The sequence below is a fragment of the Dromiciops gliroides genome, chromosome 1 (assembly GCF_019393635.1).
Source record: "Dromiciops gliroides isolate mDroGli1 chromosome 1, mDroGli1.pri, whole genome shotgun sequence".
Classification (NCBI taxonomy): Eukaryota; Metazoa; Chordata; class Mammalia; order Microbiotheria; family Microbiotheriidae; genus Dromiciops; species Dromiciops gliroides.
In genome coordinates, this window is record NC_057861.1 from 235,319,231 (window position 1) to 235,339,852 (window position 20,622).

General features: G+C 40.1%; 1 long non-coding RNA gene across 1 annotated transcript in view; it reads left to right on the forward strand.

Moving 5' to 3' along the window:
* The first annotated feature begins 329 nt into the window (after positions 1–329).
* LOC122740891 overlaps positions 330–20,622 on the forward strand; it is a 178,705-nt gene continuing 158,412 nt past the window's right edge. Inside the window, exon 1 of the long non-coding RNA XR_006354783.1 lies at positions 330–382. This is a non-coding gene — a long non-coding RNA (uncharacterized LOC122740891). The remainder of the gene's footprint in view (positions 383–20,622) is intronic.

A 20,622-nucleotide genomic window follows, 5' to 3' on the forward strand; every position in this document is an offset into this window, starting at 1 on the left:
AGAGTAGGGCTGCGTAGGCCACCCACAGGGTCGCTAGGGCCATAGTGCACTAGGGAGCCAGAGTAGCGTGAGGGCAGGGGGCAGGGGGCAGGCTGGGGTCCTAGGTCTGTCAAAGCGGGAGGGGCGGCACCTGCGGAATCCGCCCCCATGCTGCCGCAGCAGCCGGCTCGCTCCGCCCCAGGGGGACAGAGCGAGGGAGCCTGCCGGCCAGAGCGGAGCTAGCCGCGGGCGGCGCTAGCACAGGAAAAAAAAAAGTGGAGAGGAGGGAGGCAGCTGGAGTTAGAGGACAAGGATTGGGGGTGGGGTGGGGTGGGGAGACCAGCCCGGGCCGGGGAAAGGGTCCGTTCCCTTGTCGTCCCGCCTCGCCACCCTGCCAGGGAAGGTAAGAGGGTACTGGGGCTCGGGGATGGAGTGCGGTGGGAGGGGGTTCGTGGGGAGGAGGACGAGAGCATTAGAAGGAGGAGCGGGGAGAGCCCAGGACCTCCGTGATCGGAGCCAGCCCATCGGACTAGCTGGCTGTGGCCACCCCTGCCTCCCAGGCTGCGGTTCCTGCGGGTGTCTTTCGGTCGCTACCAAAGGTAGCAAACATGTTTGTGTGTGTGTGTGTGTGTGTGTGTGTGTGTGTGTGTGTGTGTGCGTGCGCGCGCGCGCCTTTGACCCCCTATCTTCCCTGACTTCCTAAACCCAGCTCCTCTCTCTGACTCTCCCTTCCCCGAAAAGGTGCCCCCTCAATGAATACACTCCCCCTTTGCAAAACTTCCCCCCAAGGGCAGCCCGCCTCTGCCCGGTCCCCAGAGGCCAGGGCCTGTCAGCCTGTGTGGGTGGAAGGCGTCTTAGGAGCCTGGGATCGAGCTGCCTTTGTGAGCCTGGCGCTGGACCCCAGGGCCAGTGGGAGCTCGAGGCGGACACTGTCCCCCACCCCCCGCCCCTGCGCGTCTGGCTTTGCTCCCCTCCCAGCGCCACAGAGCTGGGCGGGAGGGAGGTCGCGGGGAGCTGACCCGAGAGGAGTAGCGGGGAGACTTGCAGAGGAAGTGTAGGGGTGGCTGGGCTCCGTCTGAGACTTGTCCTTCGGACCCCCGGAGCAACGGCGTGGGGAGGGAGAGAAAGCGAACTGACCCTGATCCTGGGCGCAGCTCGGAGGTCAATCACAGGTAGAGCAAAGAGGGAACCCTGCCCTAGGTGCCGGGAGGAGGAGGACTAGGAGGAGGAGTTGGAGCCCGGGTGAGATATTCTGTTGAAGTTGGGGCTGAGGGAGTAGGGGTCAGGGTTGGAGTGCGTCCATGCATAAGCTACCATTTGTTTGTTTTTTTTCAACTCCACATGAAATGTCGTTGCGTTGCCCAAAAGCATGTATGCACTGTAGGTCCCCACCGGAGTTCCCATTTTGCGTGTGAGAGGTTATGGACCACTTGCTGTATGAATGAGACACAAAGGGATTGTGTTGACAGCTGGCCGTGACACAGATTTTGAGAGGTGACACTAGCTGGAACCGACCTACTATGGGGTAAATGGGCTGGTTGGGTTTAGAGCCAGGGGTTGGGCGGGGGGGAGCAGTTGCAAGAATGAATCGAAGCCTCGACCCCTGTCTTTTAAGCTCTGTTTAAAAAAAAAAGATACGCATAGTCTTCCAGTGCCTGAGGTTTTTCAGCTAAACGATCCAATGATGTGCCCATAGGCGACCTGCTCTTGAGCAGCTGCCTCCATCCCGGGCCTTGGATTCTTGGGAAACTACTTGATTACACCCATTTCTTTTACTTAATTCCCTGCTTTTGGTTTTAAGGAGGTTGAGGGATTTTTTTTTCTCTAGGGGCTGAGATAAACTATGCAGATAAACTGCTGTTTTTCTAAGTGGGAAGAGTAGCAGATACCTACCTTTTAACTTTTTTTATTTGGGGAACAGCTTGGCCTCAGAAAATCTTTTAGGTTCCATTGGTCTTTGTATGTTGTTGTTTGACAGACCTTGGCACTCTACTCTGCTTTTCCTTGCCAGTGATTTCTCTAGGAATTTTTTTAATGCATGCATTGTAAATTGTAGGCATTCAGTTTTGGACTTAAAACATTGCTACTCAAATTTTCCCATTGGGAAAAAAATGCATACATGCATACAATCATAGATTTAGAGCTGAGGTGCAGAAAATCAAGCAGCTTGCCCCAAATTACACAATCAAGTAAGTGTGAACTGGGTTTTGAACCTAGGTCCTCTGACTTCAAAGCTAGAGCTCTTCCCCATGGAACCATGGTACCACCCACAGAAGCACATAGGGTTTTTTGTTTTTGTTCTTTTGCTTTTAACTATTGTATCAGATATGAAAATGAGGAGGGAGTCCATTATAATTTATAGATATCAACTAAATTGTAACATGGCCTTATGTAAGTGTTCAGAGTTGTCCTTTACAATGAATGAATGAAAAAGTATTTATTAAGCACTTACTATGTTTCAGACACAGTGCTAAGCCTTTCCTAAACCAGGAAGTTCCTGCCTTCAAGAGTTTACATTCTAATAGATTGAGACTACACTTGTAGTGAAGTAGTGGCCTGGGGGAGTTTTGATCCAGAGAGTCATAGGGAAATTGAATGGGTTACTGTACCCAGAGCAAGAGATGGCAAGGTACAAAATGTTTAGTTAAAACACATAGAACAGTTTTTCACTAGCAAGCCAGAAATGTAATTAACCTTTTTCCATTTCCCCACATTGCTTTTCCTTTTCAACAAGTTAGTATTTAACATGAAAGCAAACCTAAGTGCTCAGCTCACCATTGTCAGTAACTTACGAATATTCATTATTTTTTATCTATTAATGGGCTTTTTAGTAGCTTAAGATGCCTTCAACTAAGGATATTGGTTAATTGTGCACTTTGGGAAGAAAAAAATGTGAAGGATTTGTTTATTCTGGTTTCCATTTTTTGAGGGGGCTTATGAAACCTCCTGAAAGAGGGTAAGAATTGTAATTTATATCAACCAGCAGAATGCACATCTTAAGACACTGGAGAAGAAATGTTGAACACTGTTAGCAATATATAATGTTTAAAATATGGTTCTGAAAGTAAGAAGACACAACATTGGACATTTAGTCTGTTCACTAGACTGAGAGTTAGACTGGGTTTTTTGAACCTACTACCTGGTCACATGACCTGAAATAAGTATCCTTCTGGGCTCTGATTTTTTTCATATTTAAATTGAGTATTAGGAATAGAGAATCTTTAAGGTCTCCTTCAGCTCTTATGATGATTCTGTGACTCAAATAGTTTTAAAAGAACGACAAGAATGAAAGTAGGCAGCCAATCATACGTGTATATATGTTGTGGACAAAGGGGTAGCAAAAATATTTATAGAATCATAAAATGTAGTACTTAAAGGGACACTAGAGTTATCTAGCCTTCACTTCTCATTTTACAGATGAAGAAACTGAGGTCTAGAGAGGTTACATAACTTGTCCAAAGTCTGTGTCATACATATGCCTGTAAAGCACTAAGGTATTGTTCAGTATTATTATTATCTGTGGGGCAGCTAGGTGGTGCAGTAGATGGAGCACTAGTTCAGCCTCAGACACTTGACACTTGCTGTATGACCCTGGGCAAGTCACTTAACCCCTGTTTGCCTCAATCCACTGGAGAAGGAAATGGCAAACCACTCCAGTGTCTTTGCCAAGAACACCCCATGGACAATAAGGTTAATGGGGCCACAGAGTTGGACATGACTAAACAACAACAACAAACATCAGGCACTATGCTAAGTGCTTTACAAGTATTATCTCATTTGATACTCCAGCAACAACCTTGGGAGTCAGGGGCTGTTATTTCTATTTTGCAGCTAAGGAAACTAAGGCAGAGGTTAAGTGACTTGTTTAGGATTATAGCTAGTAAGTGTCCGAGGTAGGATTTGAATTCAGGTCTTCCTGACTCTAGGCCCAACATCTTATCCTCTGCGCCACCTAGCTGCTTTTATATACAACTTTGAAAAATTTTAGTAAAAATGAAACACTGTATTCATTTTTTAGTGAATAGTCGAGGGCTTAACAATATTCATGTAAGATTAACAAATATATTACATGAATATTATTACAGTAGGTTATGTTTTGGTATAGACATTTCCTAAAATTCAGAGATTCTATGGGGTTTGCAGTGCCTTCCCAATCATGATGTATTCTCTCAGAGAATCACAGAGATGGATGGAAGAGACCCTAGATACTCAGTATAGAACTAAGTAGGAATTCCTTCCATGGTATTCCTGACATGGTGCCATCCTGCTTTTGTTTGAAAACCTGCAGTGCTGGACGACTTACTGGCTCTCTGGTTAGTCCATTCTTATTTCAGGTAGCTTGAATGGTTGGGGAGCTTCTTCATGAAATGTTACCTGTTCGCAATTTCCACCCATTGTTCTGATTGAATCCCAAAATAATCTATTTAGTGCCTACCTTGCAGATTTATTGGGAAGTTGTAACATATGAACAGAGAAGTCTATACATGATCATTTGAAGAGGAACGAGGAATCACTAATGAGATACCATAAGTCTAGCCTTAAAAGGAGTTAAAGAATTCTGGAATGGAAGTGAGTAGGCAGTGCATTCCAAGCATGCAAAGGTACAGTGCTGGAAGGTGGCATGTTGAATTCAGGGAACAGCAGGTAAGCTAGTTTGGCTGGAATGTAGAGTGTGTGAAAAGGACTAATGTGCAATGACCATGGAGAAAGGTAGGCAGTGACTGGACTGTGAAGAATTTCAATTGCTACACTGAGCAGTTGGCATCTTATCCCAGAGATTATAGGGAGCCATTGAAGATTTTTGATCACGGGAATGAAGTAGGCTTATGCGTTCAGGAAATTTATTTTGGTAGCTGTGTGGAAGGTAGATTGGAGAGGGGGGGAAAGATTGGGACATTGTTGCAATAGACCAGACTAGAGGTGATGAACGTTTGAACCAGGATAGTGATCCTGTAAGAGTTAAGAGATGGGGACAAGTGGAAGAGGTAGTGTGCAGGCAGAATTGACAAGACTTAGCAACTCATTAGAAATAAGAGATAAGGGAATGAAAAGTTGAGGAGGGTTCTGAGGTTGTGAGCTTGGATGACTAGAGGAGCAAGTCTCGGTTGGGTAAAAAGATAATTCTGTTGAATTTGAGATGCTCACTGGTCAAGTAGGTGGAAATTCAATAAGCAATTGTTTGATATGGAACTAGAGCTCAGTAGACATAGTAGGGTAGTATATTTAGATCTGAGAGTCATCTGCATAGAAATGATCATTGAATCCATGAGAGCTGATGAGATAATTAAGAAAGAGGGTATAGGGGCAGCTAGGTGGTGCAGTGGAGAAAGCACTGGCCCTGGATTCAGGAGGACCTGAGTTCAAACTCGCCTCAGACACTTGACACTTAATAGCTGCATGACCTGAGGCAAGTCACTTAAACCTTATTGCCCTGCAAAAAAAAAAAAAAAAAAGAGGGTATAGTTGAGAAAAGTGGAGGGCTTAGGACAGAACCTTAGGGTGTGCCCAAAAGTAGAGGGCAGGCTATAGATGATAATCATTCATCACTGGAGACCAAGAGGGAGTGGTGGGACAGGTAGGAAGAGAATGAGCACTCTGGACCAAAGGAAAATTAGTTTCATCTGTTTTCCACAAGATGGTCATTCAGATACTTGAAAACAATTGCCATGACCTCCTTCCTGTGCCTTCTTTTTCAGGTCAGATGCTCCCAGATCCTTGAATTAATCCTTATATGGCATTTTCCCCTCAATCATTTCACTACTGTAATCATCCTGCTTTGAATATACTCCAGCTTGTCAATGTCTATTCTAAAATCTGGCTCCAAAAACTGAACACAGATGTGTTCTGACCAGAGTTGAATACAGTGGGAGTATAACCTCCCTTGTTCTGGACAATGTGTTTCTATCAAAGCAGCCCAAAATCTCATTAGTTGTTGGTGGTGGTTCTTAAAAATTTTTTGTTTGGTCTTTTGGTTGGCTTCTACTTTACATTATTGACTCATTACATTTACATTCAGTCCACTCATCACCCTCCCCCAGTCTTTTTTCTTTCTTTTTTGAGACTGGGTCTCTCCATTTTGCCCAGGCAGGAAGTACAAGGGCTATTCATGGTGCCAATCCCGTTGCTAATCAGCACAGATTTGACCTACTCTGTTTTTCTGACCTGGGACACTTTGTCCTTTCTTAAGCAGTCCAGTCCTCCCTCTTCCCTTCCTCCTAGAGCCTGGCTGTATCGGTGCCAGACAGTGCAGATAGATACCTGATTGGCATAACCCACTGCAACTCAGAATTCTTGAGTTCAAGTTAACTACCAGCCTTAGTCTCTGTAGTAGCAAGGGACATAGGTATATGCCATCATGTGCCACAATCCAAGCCTTTACTCACATAAACTAATATCTGTACACCTCTCCTCCATCCTGTGCTTGAGCAGTTGACTTTAAAAACTTCTTATTAAATTTGGCCAAGCATAGTAGCCTATAGAGAGCTTTTGATATCTTATTTTTGATATCCAATATGTTAATTAATCCTTCCTTGCTTTGTGTCATCTGAAAATTTGATAAATATGCTTTGATAAGATGCTTAATAAACATCTATACCTTAAGTCACTGATGAAAATAGTGGACAGAACAAAATCAATCTCAGAGTCTTTTTCAGAGATGGCTCTGGTGGTGTGTGTCTGTAACCTCTGCTACTGGGCAGGCTGAGGCTTTAAGTGTTGAGCTACAATGGGCTAAATTAATCTGGTGTCCTTGCTAAGTTTGATATTAATATGGTAGACTCTAGGCATGGGGGGTGAGGTGGGGGGGGTCGTACCAGGTTGTCTAAGGAGTGAGGAGCCGCCTAGGTTAGAAACAGAGGAGGTCAAACCTCCTGTGCCCACGAGAGAGGGATTGACTTTACACTTCTAGCCTGGATGAAATAATCAAGAGAAGAGAAATCTCTCAACAGGTAGTTGTGGATCCATTAATTACCATTTTGACAATTCTATCATTTAACGACTTCCAAATTCACATAACTATACTCTTACTTAGTCTACATTTTTCATGTTGTCTGCAAAGATAACATGAGAAACTTTATCAAACACCTTACTAAAATCCAGGCATAAACTATGTCCATGACCTTTCCTGATCTTCCTGTCTAGTACACTAACCCTATTGGAAAAGGAAATGAGCTTGGTCTGGCATGGTTTATTTTTTATTTTTAACCCATGCTAAATCACAGTGATTATTACAAGCCATATTTTAAATCAGCTGTTCTTAAAATCTGGTCTGGGGACCTCCTGGGATCTTTTGAGACCTTTTCAGAGGGACTCTAAGATCAAAACTATTTTTAGTGAAAATATGAAGAAATTTTCATTTCTAATATTACAAATATCGATAAATATAACCCACATAAACAAAAGTTCTTTGGAGACTTTCAGTAATTTTTAAAAGTCCAAGGACTCCCGAAATGAAGAAGCTTGAGAACTACTGTTTTCCAAACATGCAGTAGAATTTTTCTGGGAGTTGACATCAGACCTACTATCTGGTAGTTTGAAGAAGAAGCTACCATTTTTCTTGCAAATTCAGAATAAGATTTGTCTCTTTTCAATCCTATGTCACCTCTCCATAATTGCTCACAAAACAGCAGCACTACTTCAGTAGTCACTCCAAGTTGTTTTAACACAATGAGATGAGTTCATCCAGGGTTGGTAACTTGAACTTACTGAGGGCATATATGTGCTCTCAAAGTCTCCTCACCTTGGGTTCTATTAACTACTTAAAGAACAAAAACAAAACCACTTGAAAATCACCTCCTTGGAAGAAGAAACAGAAGCAGAATGGCTAGACAAGTCAAATAGTTCTTCATCCATTATCATCATTCTACCCTCCCCTACTCCACACTCACTATTCCCTTTACTACTTCAGACTTTGTAACCTGTTTCCATCCAATTCTGCATTTATTCTTGCTCCCCACACATGCAACATATTTACCATTAACTTACTTGTTATATAAAGATTGGACTGCCTTTCACATAAGAGTTTTACAGTTTCTTTTCTTCTCACTGTGTGTTGTATATAGAGCTGCCTACATCGGTGCCCTGTCATCTCATATAGATCTTACACAGCATTCTGGTTTTGGATTACTTGGTTTTTATGGACAAATGCCCTGGGCTTCTTTTGCATTTGGACGTTGGACTAATTTTTGGTAGTCAGGAAGAAAAAATCTGGTGCTAACATGCAGAAAACAGAAATTCTAATCTAGGATGTAGCTTTGACTAGTTGTGTGACCTTAGGCAAGTTCTCCAGCCATTGTACTTCAGTATTCTCATTTGTCAAATGAGAATAATACCTTTCCTACCAACTTCATAGGATTATAAGAATAATAGAAATTAAAAGCATCATATAGGTAACAAGGTACTACTGGGAGAAACCTATTTCAATTTAGATGCGTGACTCTTGTTCCTCTGTTAGGGGTAGAGGGTAGTACTTGAAGTGACCAAGCTTCCAAAGATCTTATATTAATTTCTTTAGGATCTGTTCAGTTTGTGAGTCATTCATTTTTTTTTTACAGTGCTACATACTAGATATGTTCTTTTGATGAAAAATATGGTGGTGATTTTCCTGACAATTTTTTATACTCAGTTGAAGTTTCAGTGGGGAACACTCCATGTGTCTGAACTAGACACATGACTAGATGCAGACATCAGTCTGAGATCCCATCTGACTCAGAGGTTCTCTAGTCTGTGAGCTTATCTTTGCTGGTTTTCAGGACTTAGTGTATTAAGTGGTTCATTGATATATAATGGTACAATGCCTGGTAGACTTCGATTCAATCTTTAGGCAATATATTTGCAAGATATTGTTATCAGGGGGGCAGCTAGGTGGTGCAGTGGATAAAGCACCAGCCCTGGATTCAGGAGTACCTGAGTTCAAATCCGGCCTCAGACACTTAACACTTACTAGCTGTGTGACCCTGGGCAAGTCATTTAACCCCAATTGCCTTACGGGGCGGGGGAGGGGGGGAGAAGAAAAGATATTGTTGTCAGGGATGTCTTGGTTGTTTTACTTGATACCCTCCATTCACACAATTAGTAAGCATTCGTTAAGAGACATGTGTAAGGCCCTGTACTAAGTGCTGGGGATACAAAGAAGGGCAAAAAATAGTCCCTGTCCTCAAGGAGCTCATAGTCTAATGGGGGAGACAACATGAAAACAACTCTGTATAAACAAACTGTATACAAGATAAATTAGAGATAATCAATGGAGGGAAGCATTAAGGCTTCTTGTATAAGATGGAATTTTATCTGGGCTTGAAAGAAGCCAGGGCAGGCAGAAAGCAGAGATGAGGGGAAAATTCCATTCGTGAGGAAAAGCCAGAGTTGGAAAACTGAGGAACAGCAAGGAGGTCAGTGTCAGTGGGTCACAGACTATGTGATTGGGAGTAAGATGTAAGAAGACTGGAAAGGTAGAGGTGGGAGGCAAGTTATGAAAGGCTTTGAGTGCCAAACAGAGGATTTTATATTTGATCTCAGAGGTCACAGGGAGCCACCGGTATTTACTGAATGGGGTGGGGTGAGGGTGACTGATCAGACCTGTGCTTTAGGAAGATCATTTTGACAGCTGAATGGGGATGATGGATTGGAGTAGGGAGGGACTTGAAGTAATACTCATTCAACAAAGGGTTATTCAGCAGCTACTATATTCCAGATACAGATGTATTTGTAATTTTTTTTTTACATATAAGGGATCTTATTTTTTCCATTACATGTAAAGATAGTTCTCAACTTTTGTTTATACAAGCTTTACAATTTCAGATTTTTCTCCCTCCCCCCTCCCCTAGACAGCAGGTAATCTGACATAGGTTATATCTATATATCTATATGGATATAGATATAGATATCTATACACACACACACACACACACACACACACACATATATATATATATATACACACATAATAACATTAATCCTATTTCTGCATTAGTCCTGTTATAAGAGAAAAAATCAGAGCAATGATGAAAAACCTCAAAATAGAAAAAAAACAACAACACCATAAACAAAAGAAATAGTATGGTTCATTCAGCATCTATACTCCACAGTTCTTTTTTTTTCCCCCTTGTATTTGGAGATCCTCTTCTATCATGAGTTCCCTGGAACTCTTCTGTACCATTGCATTGGTGAGAAGAATATAGTCCATCACAGTAAATCGACACTCAATGTTGATGATACTGTGTACAATGTTCTTCTGGTTCTGCTCATCTCACTCATCATCAGCTCCCGCAAGACCCTCCAGGTTTCTCTGAACTCCTCCTGCTCATCATTTCTTTTTTTTTTTTAATTAATAAAGTATTTTATTTTTTTCCGTTACATGTAAAGATAGTTCTCAACTTTTGTTTATACAAGCTTTACAATTTCAGATTTTTCTCCCTCCCTCCCTTCCCTCCCCCCCTCCCCTAGACAGCAGGTAATCTGATCTAGGTTTTATATATATATACACATAATAACATTAATCCTATTTCTGCATTAGTCATGTTATAAGAGAAAAAATCAGAGCAATGATGAAAAACCTCAAAATAGAAAAAAACAACAGCATCAAAAACAAAAGAAATAGTATGGTTCATTCAGCATCTATACTCCACAGTTCTTTTTTTTTTTTTTTCTTGGATTTGGAGATCCTCTTCTATCATGAGTTCCGTGGAACTCTTCTGTGCCATTGCATTGGTGAGAAGAAAATAGTCCATCACAGTAGATCAACACTCAATGTTGATGATACCGTGTACATTGTTCTTCTGGTTCTGCTCATCTCACTCATCATCAGCTCCTGCAAGACCCTCCAGGTTTCTCTGAACTCCTCCTGCTCATCATTTCTTACAGCACAATAGTATTCCATTGTATTCATATACCACAACTTGTCCAGCCATTCCCCAATTGATGGGCACCCCCTCAACTTCTAATTCCTTGCTACCACATAAAGAGCAGCTATAAATATTTTTATACATGTGAGTCCCTTTCCCCTTTCCATGATTTCTTTGGGAAAAAGACCTAAAAGTGGTATTGCTGGGTCAAAGGATATGCACAGCTTTATCACCCTTTGGACATAATTCCAAATTGCTCTCCAGAATGGTTGGATCAGTTCACAGCTCCACCAACAATGAATTAGTGTTCCAATTTTTCCACAGCTTCTCCAACATTTATTATTTTCCTTTTTTGTCATTTTAGCCAATCTGATAAGTGTCAGGTGGTACCTCAGAGTTGTTTTAATTTGCATCTCTCTAATCATTAGAGATTTAGAGCATTTTTTCATATGGGAATAGATAGCTTTGGTTTCTTCATCAGAAAACTGCCTGTTCATATCCTTTGACCATTTTTCAATTGGGGAATGACTTGAATTATTTTTTTTTTTTGGCGGGGCAATGGGGGGTTAAGTGACTTACCCAGGGTCACACAGCTAGCAAGTGTCAAGTGTCTGAGGCCGGATCTGAACTCAAGTCCTCCTGTATCCAGGGCCCATGCTTCATCCACTGCGCCACCTAGCTGCCCCCCATGACTTGGATTCTTATAAATTTGATTTAGTTCCTTATATATTTTAGAGATGAGGCCTTTATCAGAAGTACTGGCCACAAAAATTGTTTCCCAGCTTTCTGCCTCCCTTCTAATTTTGGATGCATTGCTTCTGTTTGTACAAAAATTTGTAATTATTTTTGACTCTTAATATTCCTGCTTGCCTTATTTTCTCTAATATTTTGTGTCCTGAACTGCTCTGTACAAACTTGTATAATAACACATTACAAGATGGGCTCTAATCTTTCCTTTGTTCTTCATCGTGCTTCAGTTTTGTAAACTGTGTTCCCATAATTATTTTTGTCCATGGCAAAATACCTGGCTTCTGGGGAGGTGGCCCTCAGAAATGCTTTCAAAGAGTACTTATGTATATTCTTTCTCCCTGAGGGAGCATAATAACTAAGTCACTCCAATTACTCTCAGAATTTTTGTGGAGATGTTTTGGTTATGTCTGTTGCTCTTCTATTCATACTTCAGGGCTGGACTAGATGATCTCTGAGGTCCCTTCCTCAGTCAGAGGTGTTTTTGGAACCTACGATTCTATGTCAGGACATATTCCCTTTTCCCCCATTATATTTATATACATGTATCACACATATATTATATAATTATACATCCATATATGGATAAATATGATATATTTATAGCTATTAGTTGTTTTTATAGCTTACATACCAAACCTTGACCACAAAATTTTGTTGCAAAGATTTTTTTCCATTTGATCATTTCCTCTTATCCTACGCACATAAATTCTGTGCAGAAGCTTCTCGGTATCATGTAATCAAAGATATCCATTTATTTTATCTCTGTCTGTTGCTCAATTAAGAATATATCTCTTGGGGCAGCTAGGTGGCGCAGTGGATAAAGCACCGGCCCTGGATTCAGGAGTATCTGAGTTCAAATCTGGCCTCAGACACTTGATACTTACTAGCTGTGTGACCCTGGGCAAGTCACTTAACCCCTATTGCCCCACAAAAAAAAAATATCTCTTAGGGGCAGCTAGGTGGTGCAGTGGATAGAGCATCGGCCCTGATTCAGGAGGACCTGAGTTCAAATCCGGCCTCACACATTTAACACTTACTAGCTGTGTGACCCTGGGCAAGTCACTTAACCCCAACTGCCTCACCAAAAAAAAAAAAAAAAAAGACAAAGAATATATCTCTTACCCATGGTTGTGGAAGCTACAGGATCTGCTTCTTTGCCAATTTCTTAATGGTATCATCTTTAATATGGCCATATAGCCATTTTAAATGTATTATGGAACATGGTGAAAGGTGTTAGCCTAAGCATAATTCTCCCAGACTGCTTTCCAGATTTACCACCAGTTAGTTAATTTTTTTTTTTTTTTTTGGTGAGGCAATTGGGGTTAAGTGACTTGCCCAGGGTCACACAGCTAGTAAGTGTTAAGTGTCTGAGGCTGGATTTGAACTCAGGTCCTCCTGAATCCAGGGCCGGTGCTTTATCCACTGTGCCACCTAGCTGCCCCCAGTTAGTTAAATTTTCGAATCAATATTCATTAATGCTATTTATCTGTAGTTCTCCTCCTGTACTTTATCTTTTCCTGGTTAGGTATTAGGATTTTATTTTGGGAGGTATTCCTCTTTTTCCTTTTGTATCTTCCATTCTAGAACCCTATATCTATATATAGAAGAGTTTGATAATTTTTTTTTTAAACTGCTTTCAGTTTTATTATGTTTTCATCTCATTCATTCAAGGGAGAGTGAGGAGATAAGGCTAATGTTGAGGTTGTAAAACTGGAATCATGGTAGTACCTTGACAGAAATAGGAAAGTTTGGAAGATAAGGGTGTCTGTGGGGAAAGGTAATGACTTCTGTTTGAGATGCCTTTAGGATATCTAATTGGAAATGGCTCATAGGCAGTTGGTGATGTGAGGTTGAAACTCTGGGGAGAGAATGCAGCTGGAGATATAGATCTGTGAGTCATCTGCATAGAGCTGATGATGAAACCCAAGGGAGTTAATGATATCACCAAGTGAGAGTATATAGACAGAAGAGGACCAGGTACAGAGTATTGGGAGTATTCTCAGAGTAAAGGAATGTGATACAGATTCTGAACCAGCCTATGAAACTGAGAAGCAAAGCTCAGACAGGTGGGAGGAGAACTAGGAGAGACCAGTGTTATACAGGTCATGGTTCCACCTCTGGCTCAATAGATACCTTAGAGCTTGGTGGTTCAGATAAATAATTCTGTTGATGAAAACATATCCAGAGGCAGCTAGGTGGTGCAGTGGATAGAACACCCGCCCTGGAGTCAGGAGGACCTGAGTTCAAATCCGACCTCAGACACTTAACACTTACTAGCTGTGTGACCCTCTAGGCAAGTCACTTAATCCCAATTGCCTCACTAAAAAGAAAAAAGAAAAAAAAAGAAAGAAAATGTATCCCACAACCCCCAGATCAAAATGATTCACAGGTCAGCTAAAAGCAGACCAGGAAGGTAAAGGCAGGCAAAAGCTGCCCATGAGAAAGCGAAAAGCAGTTAAAGAGGAAGTTCCCAGGTTCTCAAGAGCTTCTCCATGAACATTCTAAAAATTATTTTTATGTCCTTCTTGTCCAAAGGACCCTCAGCTGGGTTCTTTGGGCTTAACTTGAATTTACCCAGCTCTTAGCTTCTTAGCTCACTATAGCTCCAGCTTAGTTTATGGAAGCACAAGGATTAACTGTAGCCTCATCATTTTCAGTAGTGGCATGACTTGTAAAAAGAGTCATGAAGATACCAAGAAGAGAAAATAATTTCTTCATTAGTGCTTCCCTGGGCCATCTTACTACTTCTTGTTCATGGGTGGATTGGTCTTAATTTGTTATTCACCCACCACTAAAATATAACTCTCCCTGGAAGAGAGGTAATCAACAGTGCTCCAAAGCTGATATGGACCAGAAAGTAAGCTTTGTAGTTAGTGATTGTTGGTAGAATGTATGCAAACCTTGTTTTGGACATCAATTTCTATATACAGGTGGCAGCATCAGATTATTTCTGAACATGCAGGATGTCTTTGGGACTTGTGATCTACATGTCATGAGAGTATATTCCACCGAGGCAGATTACCACCTTATTTATACTTTACAGTCTTAGATAGTTGCCTGATGCTGAGAATTTAAATAATTTGACCACAATCACACTGCCACTAAGTTCTAGAGACCAGGTATGAACCTATGTTTTCTTATTTCCAGGTCCAGGATTCTAGCCACCTTGATACATTGTTCACCAGGAAGGATGTAGCTTAATCAAATTGTAGTTTCTACATATCTTCCCAAAAGGTCATTGGGATTTCTTTAATTCCTGCAGTAGTAAGGAACTTCAGCAATTCCTGAAGAATTATCCTTCCCATAGAATAATACTAGCTTCCAACTTATCCAGAGATAAATTAACTGTTTAATTTACAAAACTATATTTTTATACATTTTCTTTATTGAATGCCATCTTTATAGGGTATCATTAATCTTAGAGTCTCATCAATTAGTGATCTCCAAGAACTTAATTTTTAGGGTTTTGTAGTTCTGTGATGATTTGTTGACTTTTGATTATGGTGGTGGATAAAAAAAGTACATGGGAAAAAATGAACAGAAAGTATAGTATTTGTATATTCTCTTGTGGTTAGACATTATAAGAATTTGTCTGTATAATTCATAAATGGACATCATCTTAGTTATCTTTAGTGGTGACCTCCTAAAAGTCACATGTAAATTGAACATTATAAAAATTGAATTGTATCTTATATATATTTAGAGTGGTTTGTTATTTAAAGAAATCCTATAAAGAATCAGTTTATAAAATAATAATTAGAACTTTCAAATAATAGATCTTTTTGTCAGTTCATATTTTTTCATAATAATAGATTTCCCAAAAGAGGGAACATACCTTTACAATAGCAATGCATAGCAAGAAAGCAATGTAGATGAGAAGTCTTAACCATTTAAATAAAAACTCTACAATTTTAGTACTATTTCAGTGATTCACTATCTGTGGAATTACAGTTGAACTTATAAATATGAAAATTCTTGCATAATTCTTCTCCATAAAAAGATCCTTCTTAAGGGCTTTTCACATTGGTGTTTATGGGGCAATATTCCCTTACCCACCCACTCCCTTTTCCAACTTGGCTGTGTCCTTTATCCACTCACTCACTCTTTTGTTTCTTAGACCAAAATAGAGCCCAGATCACCTACTATAATTCCAGTATAGCATTCCCTGCCCTCACTGTTCCTCCCTCTCCTTCAATTTTTTTTGGGGGGGCAGGGCAATGGGGATTAAGTGACTTGCCCAGGGTCACACAGCTAGTAAGTGTCAAGTGTCTGAGGGTGGATTTGAACTCAGGTCCTCCTGAATCCAGGGCCAGTGCTTTATCCACTACGCCACCTAGCTGCCCCCCCTCTCCTTCAGTTTTAAGAATTCCTGGAACCAATTTATTTATTTACTGAAAATCAGTACATAAAAGGAACTTTCTCGGTCACCGGGCAGAAAACAGCATAGTTGGCAGCACTAATCAAATTATTTCCTAGGGCTATAGGGTGATGAAGCCCAGACTCACAGATCAGGGCTTCAAGGTGGAGAATTTACCTTAACTGAATCATCTATTAAAATTAGTTGCATTTTTGTTTTAACACTTAAAAGGATTCCTTTTCCTACATTTCTTTAGATTATTTAAAGGGTTTTAGAGCCCCCCAAAAGGATCTTAGAGATAATTTACTTCAATAAGATGAGGAGGCCCCGGAAGATTTAATGACTTGGACCAACATCCAACCACCATTACTAATTTGTAGCAGGCCAGGAACTGGAATCTAGCGGCTCAGAGATAGTAAATTCTTCATCCAGATCATATAGCTACTAAGTGTCAAGGTTGGATTTTGAACCTAGGTCTTTTTGTGTGTGTGTGTGTGGGGGGGGGCCAATGAGGGTTAAGTGACTTGCCCAGGGTCACACAGCTAGTACGTGTCAAGTGTCTGAGGCTGGACTTGAACTCAGGTCCTCCTGAATTCAGGGCTAGTGCTTTATCCACTGTGCCACCTAGCTGCCCCAGAACCTAGGTCTTTTGACTCCAAGACTGGTGCCTCTACTTTGTGCCCATCACCTGGAATGCCTTCCTGTATTTTCACTAGCCTTCTGAATCCTATTCGTCCTTCAAAGCTTAGCTCAAGTTACATTAAGCCTTTATTAAATCTCATTTTAAATTTCTATTAATATATTTTAAATTTAAATTTATTTTATTACTAATTTAATATACCTAATAATTAATTATTAAACCTCATTAATCCATCCTTGAATAACTTGGCCTTCGTTGTTCACCTTCTTTACTAAACTCTTAGAATACTTATGGTCTTCCCCACAGAATTTCGCACTTACTATATTTACTGTCTGATGTTCCTGAAAAGTAATGGAGTATAATGGATAAAGAGCTTGACCTTGGACTCAGAAAGACTTGGGTTCGAGTCTTATATTTGGTACCAGAGGATAGTCACTTAAATTCTGAGTGCTTCCATTAGCTTCTAAGTAATACTCTAGCCATATCAAGTATTCCTTCATTCTGGGTATTTTTTTGGTATTCCTTCGTTCTGATGAAATTTCAGGATGACCAAAACCAATCTTATCTTTACTAATTATCTCATATTTATTAGCAACTCCCCCAACTAGACCATATATAGCATAGCGTTGAGCACATAGTACACACTTCAATAATAAGTCCTAGCTAATTGATTTATGTCTTGCCCAATGTGAGAAAGACACTACGAGAGATACAGGGAAGAAGAATAAGACACAATTCCTTGGAAACAATTTACAGTCTAGCCAGGGAGATGATGTTTGCATAACTATAATACGTTGTATTATTTGAAAGTGCAGTGAAAGCTACAAAGTGCTGTGGGAGTTCACAGGAAGAAAAGATGACTTTTTTACTGTAGGAGCTTGGAGGAACTGAGTTCTGAAGGAAGAATAGGAGGTGGCTATTTGGAGCTGGTGGCCAAGGGCATTTTAGGTGAGAAAGCATTGAGAGCAAAGACATGGAGGCATGTCTAGGGAACAGTTAGTTGCCCCAGTTTGGCAGCAGCATAAAGTGTGCAAGATGGGGAGTAGGGGGAAATAAAGCAGGGAGGGTAGTTTGAAAACAGATTTGGAAGGGCTTTGAATGCCAGGTTAAAGAGAGGGAGTGAGTTTTATCTGGTAGGCAGCAAATTTCATATTCTCTAATAAATGAGAGGGCAGTTCTTAACTGTGGACCATTTTTTAAACCATGAAATCCTAATGAGATGCTTTTAAAAAATATTTTATGCCGAGGCCTTTATACTGTTAACTCGTTGACTGGTTTGAATTCTTTCTCAGCAAATTCTCCACAATTTTGTTTCCTTAAGAAATACTTGAAAATGAAGTTTTACCTCCAAAGTTATTTGACCTACCAGGATTAGGCTTCTTTCAAAAGGAAGCTGTGACCTGTCTTCAATATAGATTGGCAAGTTGGGATTCTAGGAGGTTCTAGTCACTTGAGGTTTACTACATAACAAAGGAAAGCAGGTTACCTTAGCTGGTTAACTTGGCAACCTTTCCACTCTCAAAGCCTTGAAAGTATGAGTGCTGTGGTTCTTCCCTGTCTCTGGATCATGCAGTACCCTGTCTTATGAAGCCATAGCCAAGAAAGAGGTCCCCTCTGCACCTGGAGTTTCCACTTGAGTACTTCAGCCTCTTAAAATAAAAAACGAATTAATGTCTTGCAGCTGGTGGCCTTCCGTGGCTACTAGTGCTGATGCTTTTCTATGTGGCTTTAAATATGCTCCAGAGGGGCAGCTAGGTGGTGCAGTGGATATAAAGCACCAGCCCTGGATTCAGGAGGACCTGAATTCAAATCCAGCCTCAGACATTTGACACTTACTAGTTGTGTGACCTTGGGCAAGTCACTTAACCCTCATTGCCCCACAAATAAATAAATATGATCCAGAGAAAGGTTAGTTGTTTTTTTTTGTTTTGGGGGGCTTTTTAAAGTCAGGGTTAATAAACTGAACCTGGGCCACCAAGAAAAGATGGATATAATCATACCCAACCTCTTCCACAGGAGGAACCTCCGGTTTAATGAATTTGGTACCTCTTGATAGCAACACTCCATTTCTTCCCTTTGGGAAGAAAAATGTCTTTTCCCATGTTCCTATTATTCATATAAAAGTAGCTTGAGTCAGATTCAAACTTACTGTTCTCACTGTTATATCTCATTTTCTTTTCTTCTTTCTTTCTTTCTTGCAGGGCAGTGAGGGTTAAGTGACACAGCTAGTAAGTGTCAAGTGTCTGAGACCAGATTTGAACTCAGGACCTCCTGAATCCAGGGCTGGTGCTTTAGCCATTTTACCACCTAGCTGCCCCCTCATTTTCTTTTATAATGTGTCACTGCCAGTTTAATATTGATTACCACTTCAGTCAAATACATTTGCTTTGACATGATTTACATTTGAATAAATGAATTTCTGTTTATAAAAGGATCTCAATTTAAAAATCATTTTACATCATATCATCTGAAAATAATATTCTGATCACTTCATTTTCATTGTTAATCTCACTATATTTTTCTTCTTTTACCGCAATTGTTAGAATTACAAAAAGAAACCATGGTGAAAACAGTTATCCTGGTGGGTCTTTTCTTTTTAGATGTTTCTGGTGGGAATACTTGTAATGATTCTCCCTTTCATGTTATGTTGGCTCTTATCTGAAGGTATATAGTTTTTATTGTGTTGAAGAAAATTCCTATTCATTTATTGTTCTCATTGTGAATAGTGTTAAATTTTGTCAAAGATTTTTTAATCTTCTGGTATCTTTTTTCATTAAATATTATTTATTGTATTATTTGATAGTTTTTCTGGTATTGAGCCATCCTTACATAGACTTGATATTTTTTTTTATTAATGAATGATATAATCTATTTCCTGAAAGAGAAATTACCTAAAAAAAATTAAGTGATTTTTCTCCTGGACATGACACAGATTTGACCTTTTATTAAGAGTTGTTGGATGGGTGAATACATAGATAGTTTATAGCAACATGGGAACTGTTAAAAATAATCACTTAGCATTAAATGCTGATCCTTCTGATTAAAATTGGTTTTTGTAAATTCTTGTCCACAAAACTAGAAGTAACCAAGTTGATTTATTTTATAGACTTATTTCATAGAAAAGGAATAATCCAGTTCTGGGTATGATATTTTAACAATACTTTGGCATCATGTTAAAAGGAAAAGTGTTGGATTTAAAGTCAGTGAATCTGTTTGAATCCTGTTTGATGCTGGGCAAGTCATTTAACCTTTCTTGGCCTGAGTTTTCTCATCCATAAAATGAGAGTGCTAGGTTGGATAACCTCTGAGATCTTTTCTATCTCTAAGTCTATCATTCTGAATGAAATGTGGAAAATAACCACATGTAGTAAGTTTTGGTATTGACATGGATAGGTGAAAAAATTTTTTTGTTTCTACACTAAGTAGCTCCTTGTAGAATTTTAAAAACATAGTTACTGCTTGACCTACCATAGGTGTTCCAGTGTTTTCTGCTAGCATAATTCTGAGATATTTAATCACATTATCACTATCATTACTATATATCTGAGAAATTTGTGTAAATGGACTGCACTATTGTTCAATTTACCATCTTTGTGACTTCTCAGTCCATAACTCCATTCCTTGGCCACCTCTCTTCTCTATATGGAGCCTACAAATTAGGTCGAAAGCTCCTTAAGGGCATGTATTGGTTCACTTTTGTACTCTTACCCCCAGCATTTAATATAATATAGTGCTTGGCTCTTAGTAAATGCTTAATAATGTTTTTCATTTATTGTCATCTCTGAGTTTCATTTCATTCATTCATATCCCCATATCCTCAGTTGAGGAAACTGAAGCAGATAGAATTTAAATGACTTGCCCAGGATCTCACAGCTAATAAGTGTATGGAGGGTGGATTGAACTAAACTTTCTAGACTCCAGATCCAGCACTCTATCCACTGTGCCACTTACCTGCTCTGATACGGCACCAAATATGGTGGTGCCTTTGACTGGGTACCGCAAAAAACATACTGGTTCTTATTTGGAGTATGGAGTAGAATTGGTGCAAAAGAAAAGAA